The sequence below is a fragment of the Tetrao urogallus genome (assembly GCF_951394365.1).
Source record: "Tetrao urogallus genome assembly, chromosome: 8".
NCBI classification, from domain to species: domain Eukaryota; kingdom Metazoa; phylum Chordata; class Aves; order Galliformes; family Phasianidae; genus Tetrao; species Tetrao urogallus.
Window position 1 is genome coordinate 16,107,758 of NC_136821.1, and position 7,251 is coordinate 16,115,008.

Here is a 7,251-nt window from a genome sequence, read left to right on the forward strand (position 1 = left end):
GGCTGCAGGGGCGGCCGAAGGAGCCGGAGTCGCCAGCTCGACGTCAGTTGTTCTCAGGCTGCCCCGTTCCCGGGCACTTAACATGAGCCGCGCTGTGGCTTTCGGTTTCGCTTGTTGTTCGCTGCGCAACGGAAGCCGCGCCCAGCCCAGGGCACGGGGAAGTGCTGTTTCAAATAATTGGAAAGTTGCAACGGGGACTGAATTTGAAAACAAAACTGAAGTGTACCACTCATTTTCCAGAGCGTGCGTCCAGGGCTGCTCGCAGCGCATCCATGATCTCTATACGAGCGGTTCCCATGGGCGCACCGGAGGAAGGGGGAGGAGAGGAGGTAGAGGCTCTGCGGGGAGGGGAAGGTCCGCGTCGGGCTGCAGAACACGCCCTTCTCAGGATACAGCCCCTGTTGTACCTCCGTATGCCTTTATGTCACACTTCACTTTACAAAACCCATGTACCAATCCTGTCCTGTCCCTCAGACTTTTGGGTGCAACCTAAAATGCTGGGGCCAGAACCTGATGGGTTTCCACGGAGAGCACAGCACAGAACATATCGGGCTGCCTACACAGGCAGCTGTACCAGCAGTAACATAGTGCCCATGAACCAGTACCCGACTTGAACTTAAGCTGTGATTCAAGCTCTGCTAGTGGCTCTAACCAGGCAATCTTCCCATCAATCTTGCTGCTCTTTCATCCAGCAATACTGCAGAATGCAGATGTTGCAGAAATTCAGTTTTCTCTCCTGTTTGTATTACTGTACAGTCATCTTTCATCAGTTTTCATTTCCCACTTCAGTTGTTTCACTTTCATTTCACTACTGCTGATCTCGGGTTTCGCTCATTGCTGTTCCGTATTACTGCGCTATGGAGTTTCACTTGAACAACTTCCCGCTACTTTTTGCTGCCTTCCTTACCTAACTTACCCACAGGGACGTGCTTCTGGCAAGGCCTTGGGACCTGCAGCTGTCACTCAGGTGTGGTTTGTGTAAAAAGATGTTGTACACATAGCAGTGGTACCTGAGGCACAGCGTGCTGATACCAGAGCAGTCCTTGGGTCAGTGACTTTGCAGACATGACAAGGAAGCCTGTACCTTACTTCGGTCAGTGCTACCTGATGAAGCAGATACTGCTAGGCTGACCAGTGGCTGATCTTCTGCCCTGCCCTACTCTCCTGTTGCACCCCAGCAGGATACTTGCCCTTCTTGCCCTGCAGTCATTTCCAAGACTCAGATTTGGCTAAAGTCAGTCATGGCCTCTGACAGCAGCACGAGCATCTCCCTGCCCACGTGGAACACCGCAGCAAGCTCAAAATGCGCGCGTGCAGCCGGGGAGACGGCTCAGAGGCAGAGATGGAAGCACATCGCGCGCGTTACTACAGCCAAGATGCCGCGCAGCCCCTCTCTGTGGAGCCTGGGCAACTCCGTGCACGCGCCCAACGGCAGTTCTGGTCGATGGCGGCGGCGCGGGCGCCGCCGCGTTGCTATGGTTGCCGCTGTTGCGGCGGCTGCGTGCTATTTGCTATATCAAATAGTGTTATTGTGCTCTTTGTAGTTTTTGTGGAAATAAATAGAAGGCATTACTTTCAGAGCAGCCTATGCACTATACATCTGAAGTTGTACTGGCCTTTATAAAGTAGTAGAGTCCTTACAGTGACAATTATACCACAAACACAGCTGTGTCAGATTTGGGTGATGTATTACATGTCCTTGAGCAGAAGGAAAGATCGTTGTGTGGCTGCAGCACAAGAGATGAGCAGAAATATTCTTTGTTTAGCAACTCAGTCTAAATGCAGTCACTACGGGGCTCGTTGCCTAGTTTTCAGAATGCTGGTGTTTTGTATCTTCCAGATTGCTTAAACACACCAGACCGTTGTGCTTGCCTCCTTTGTAAATGTTGGTTAAGATTACACCTTTAAACAGCTGTCTGTGTATTTAGATATCTAAAGAATTTTTATGATACTTTGAAGTTACCTTGCTAGAATTACAATTAGTTACTTGTCGTTGTGAAGCAAGCTCAGATAATAATATTTGTACACAGCTGGAATTGTTGGAGTCTTTAATCTTTAATCCCATCTAAGGCTTTTCCATAGGGAAATCTGGATTTTCTTAATTTTTTCTTTTTTAAGAGTTCAGCTTAACATCAAAAGCCTTCAGTGACTATCTGGATCGCTAAAATCACAGTCTGAATAGGCCTTACATGGTAAACCCACTCCGTGGTTTATTGAAAATTCTCTGAAAGAAAATGACAGAATGAACAGAATTGTCTGGCTTAAGGAGAGGCATTTCACCAGGATCAATCATTTCAATCAAAATCATTTGTAAAAATGTGGCCTCAATTGGATAGCGATTGGCAGCTTCCTTATCTACATTTTATAAATGGAAGTTATATTTTGAATTTTGAAGTTAGAGGGGCTATACATGAACATAACTTCCAGTTTTCCTAGAAGATGGTGCCTAGTATGCCGTGTGGAAATTATTGTGCATAGGAATTTCTGAAACAATCTAATCTCGTGTCTCTGTTTTGTGTGCTTCAGGCCAGTGAGCAGTATCCTGTGCAATCTCTTGCTTCTCTTTTTATTCGATAGTGTTATGTTAAATATAATTCCAGAAATTTTTGCTTGGTATTTTCGATGTTGAAACTTGTCTGGCCTTTTGGATCCCTGTTAGTAGTGCTTGTAATGGGGTGACTGAATTCAGTGCCGTTATGAATGAAATATTCACGTCCTGTTGCTCATGACTGAAATAAATGTAATACGTTTATTTGAGCAGATTTAGACTTGTTGCAAATAAATTTTTATGGTGGTATGAAATAATGAATATATATGCAGTTAACAGTTTTCCAGGAGATCTTTTCTGGAAGCAAAATAAAACTTATATTAACTATATTTACAAAATCCTGTTATACAAACAGGATTTGCCTCAGCTCATAATGGTGAAGTATTTCTATAGATTAAATTTTTGAATTTTTCTATCTTCAATTTTACAATGTTGTGAAGATTCAGTATAGAAAATGTAAATAATACATGAATGGGGCAAATTTGTCCTTTAATGGAGACTTTAGTTTGGCCCATCTAATTTCCATTCCAAAGAGAAGAGCTATGTTCTGTATTCATTAATAATCAAAGAACTTCCCAAGTGAGCATTAAAAAAAAATACAAGTAGCTAGATGAAGAAAAATGTTTTTTCATTAATAATGCAGTTCTGTCTACTACTTATACATAGATATACAAAGAGAAAATGTAAGCTTGCCATCAGGATGCCTTCATGCAGTTACAAGATTGAGGACATGCTCCTTTACTATCACTGATAAAACTGAGCATAGTGATGATCTGCATATATGATCTATGCTTGGATCTTGTTTATTTTTCTTCCGTTAAACTATTTGCTGGTTAACTTCTTTTACAGTCATTTTTTTTCCAGCCTAGAAAATAAATTGATGTCTAGAGTAAGTGTAGTATATGTGTGTATTGATTGCTGCATGACATGAGTAAGTTATCATTCCTAGTTAAGCTTACGGGAATGCTAGGTTCAGAGTAGTGACATGACTTTCTGCATGCTTTTTTTTAATTCCAAGTATGTAAGATGGTACTTAAAAGTTATTTATACCAGTATCTGCATACCAAGTTGTTTTCAGATTTGAAGCAATTTTACCATTTACAATTAATATTTTCATTAAACATTTGATATGAGTTTAGAAAGTGAGACCAGATTCCTTGTTATTTGAAGATGGCTGCTAGATACTACAGTTCAAACAAGAGCATCCACCTATATTTTAGTTGGTTTTTCATTAGTGATAATGATGTAAGAGATAAATAAACAAATAGGGAACATGGTGTTTATGTTTTCTTTTGTTGTGTGAAAAAAAAAAAGAGGAGGAAAAAGAGGAAAAATGAGTCAAGAGACTTTATTGAACACAACTGCAACCATTTGGAGCAGCTGCATGTAATGATGCAAGTTTGAATAAAGTGTCACAAAGTAACTTTTACTTAAAAAAAAAAAAAAAAAAAAAAAAGCAAACCAGTAGTCAGCATACTTAGCACTTGGCATACAGGTCTTCCTTATCAAACACATTTTAATGATGTGATGGTGAGGCAGTGGCAGCAGTGGCACTGGCACAGGCTCCCAGAGGAACAGGTGTGCATGCCCCATTCCTGAAGGCATTCAAGGCCAGCTTGGGTGGGAATGAATAGCCTGCATGGTAATTCTCATAGCTGGAGTGATTGTCCTAATTTCTTTGATATTTCAGTTACAGTAGCTATTCTTGAGTTTCCTGGATACTTTTCTGTACGTACATGTTATAATTTATGGGTATTTTTACTCACAAGTTTTAAATGTAAAGTCAGTCAAGATGAGACTTCCTGGGCTCAAGCAAGACCAAATTCACATCTCCTAAAGTTCTGAAAGCATCTATGGATATGTTACAGCTGTGTATTGATATATGAGTATGCAACTCCTGTATGATTTCCAGCTTTAGTTGGATAACTGAGAACTATTTCTACTGAGTAAGAACTGAATTGCACTCCAGGAAAAAAATTAAAAATAAAAAATAAAAAAAATGTTGCTGTTCACATTTCCAAAAACAATGGTTTGTATCTGTTTGTAGAAGAAAAGAAGCTCAAAGCAATAGGTCACTGTATGTTTCACTGTACTTAAACAAGAGAAGAAGATATCTGAGAAGGCAGATCTTTGGCAGGGATTGAACAGCTAGGGACAGCCAATGAAGCTGTCGTCTTTCATGTTTTGTTTCTTTACTCAGTAGCAGGTATGTTAGGGAGTTTAGAATTTCTGTAATTATGCAAAGTCTCCCTCAGTTGATCCAGTTCAGTTTGTTCTTTTCAAAAAATACAGACAAAGAGAAGTGAAGGAACAAAGCTTTGGAGGCCAACACAAGAAGTAAAGTATGGAGTAAAGTATCTTCACTTGAAACAATCATGACAGTTGTTGCTTTTTCTCTTCCCCAGCTCTCTACTCCACTGTTTTGTTTGGTCTCTTTGCATAAATATAAAATTCAAGGTCATGAAACTGAGCAAAACATGTTTTGTAAATTAGTGCTCATATATTATACTTCTTTTCATTAATTTTATTTTTAATTTTTATTGGTTTCTTTTAAATGTAGTATAACCACAAATAATTTTTTAGAAAATGCTAATTTCTTCTTTGTAACAGATACTAGTAGTAGTTACTAAACTTAGAGAAGAATTTGTTAATGCTTGACACTGAGGAATAAAAACAACAAAACCCAGAAGCTATTTCACTTTGTTATTCAGCAGTGCTGTTTCAGTGGCATATGTGGAGGCAAACATTCCAACTGGCTCAATGATGCTGTCACCTAGGATCCAATCCTACAAGGCACTATGCAGTAAGAACTCTAATTGTTGTGGTAGAGGTAAGAGCAGAGTGTTGAATGATTTGAACCTTTCAACAGTCAGCAGTATCATGAGGCAGAAGAAAACTTGACTGTATATGAAAGAGACTGCATTTTCCTAATTTACAAAGGTAGTGAGTTAATTCATTTTTGTATCTTTACATACAGAGATGAAGAAGACCCTTGCTCAGTAATTCAACACTCCCACAAATTTTAAATGAGAGAAGATTCAGCCTTCTTATGTTTATCTACTTGCTGTGTATGACTAAAAGTGCTATGTATTATTCTGAGCCGACTCCTAATGTATGTATGTGTTAATTTGAAGGTTAACCTCTACTGCATTACTCTGCACACTGGTTTAGAGCAAAGGGATTTTTAGTAAAAATTTCAGTGCTTACCCACTAACTGGGTTACACACGTTTCTGTAATCAATTCTCTTCCTAGAGAGATTTCACATTAAATCTTTCAAATTAGAAAATCTTGTGAACATTTTAAAATATTTTAAAACAGTAATAAAAAGCCATTTCTTTCTAAAATAAACACAACATTTGAAGCAGAATAATATTTTAATAAAATTAAATCTAAGTATTCACAAAGCATTATGCACATACAGTACATACTGTATTTAAAGCCTATGGACCTTCAATCATTTTATTCTAGCGTAGTCAGCTTTGGACACAAGCTAAGCTTACTTCTTTTGTAATAAGAAAGTTTACAATTGTTCCTCAAAGTGATCTTACATATATACATATATATATATATAACTCTATACTCCTACATGTAAGTGTAGGTATATACACACACTTGCATGTATGTGTATATAAACATACACACACATACATACTCACATATGTACATATATCATTTACACACATGCACACCTATGGGAATGTGTGTGTGGTATGTGTGTCCACATACGTATGTACTCTATCTGGGAGCACTGTGGATGGGCCAGTCATTAAAAAGAGAGAACTGAAAACAACCACCCTAATAATTGTAAAACAAAAGTTTGTAATGAATTTTTAATTTTACAGGTTGTTCATAACTTGCATTGAACAAAAGGAACACAGTCTTCTGTATTATATAGAAATCAGATTTATTGCATTTGATTATGTTTGAATGACAGATGATGAGTACCTGCCCTGCTCATGACAGTTAAGTTCTATGATGTGAATAAAATAAAATGAAGTAGTACTGGAAACAAACTGTTCAATTAATGTAGTTTTGTGATGCGATCTGTGGTGATACTTTCCAGCATGTGGCAGTTTTTCTAACTATTAAAGTCTGCCCTGCTTCAGCTGCTTTGGAAGGAGGCTGCTTTCTAAGTCCTAATTGTTTCGAACCTAGAAGACTTGGTTACCTTATTCTTTTTCTAGGTGCAGAATCATTACCATTTATTGTGAAAAGCTCACTACAAGAAAGTCAACCCAAATTTTCAGAAGTGAGCTAGAAGTTTTTACTTGGAGTTTAGGTTGGTCAGGTAGGAGTTTTTTTCCTATGTAAATTATTGTTATTGGTTTCCTATTTGCTCTGAAGACATATCCACAATAAAATACTGTTTTCGTGACAGCAGTAAATGGTTGTCTCCATGCAACATAAACTGTAATCTCAGAACATGCATGTTACTTAATAAAAAATAAAAATATAAGGTGCCTTTAGAATGCTGGCAGTTTTACATTTGGAACATACAGTTTGTGTGTGTGTGTACGTATATATTTACATCAGAACTGCTCAACTTTAGCTTACAAGCTTCAGATTTAGGAAAATATACAGTACTTTTGCATATATATTCCTTGTAGCCCCTGAGTCAAGTATAGAGGATTTAAATACAAAAAAGGAAAAACAGCCATTAAAAGCACTTACATTTTTTATGTGAAATTATAGTATAAAAGTA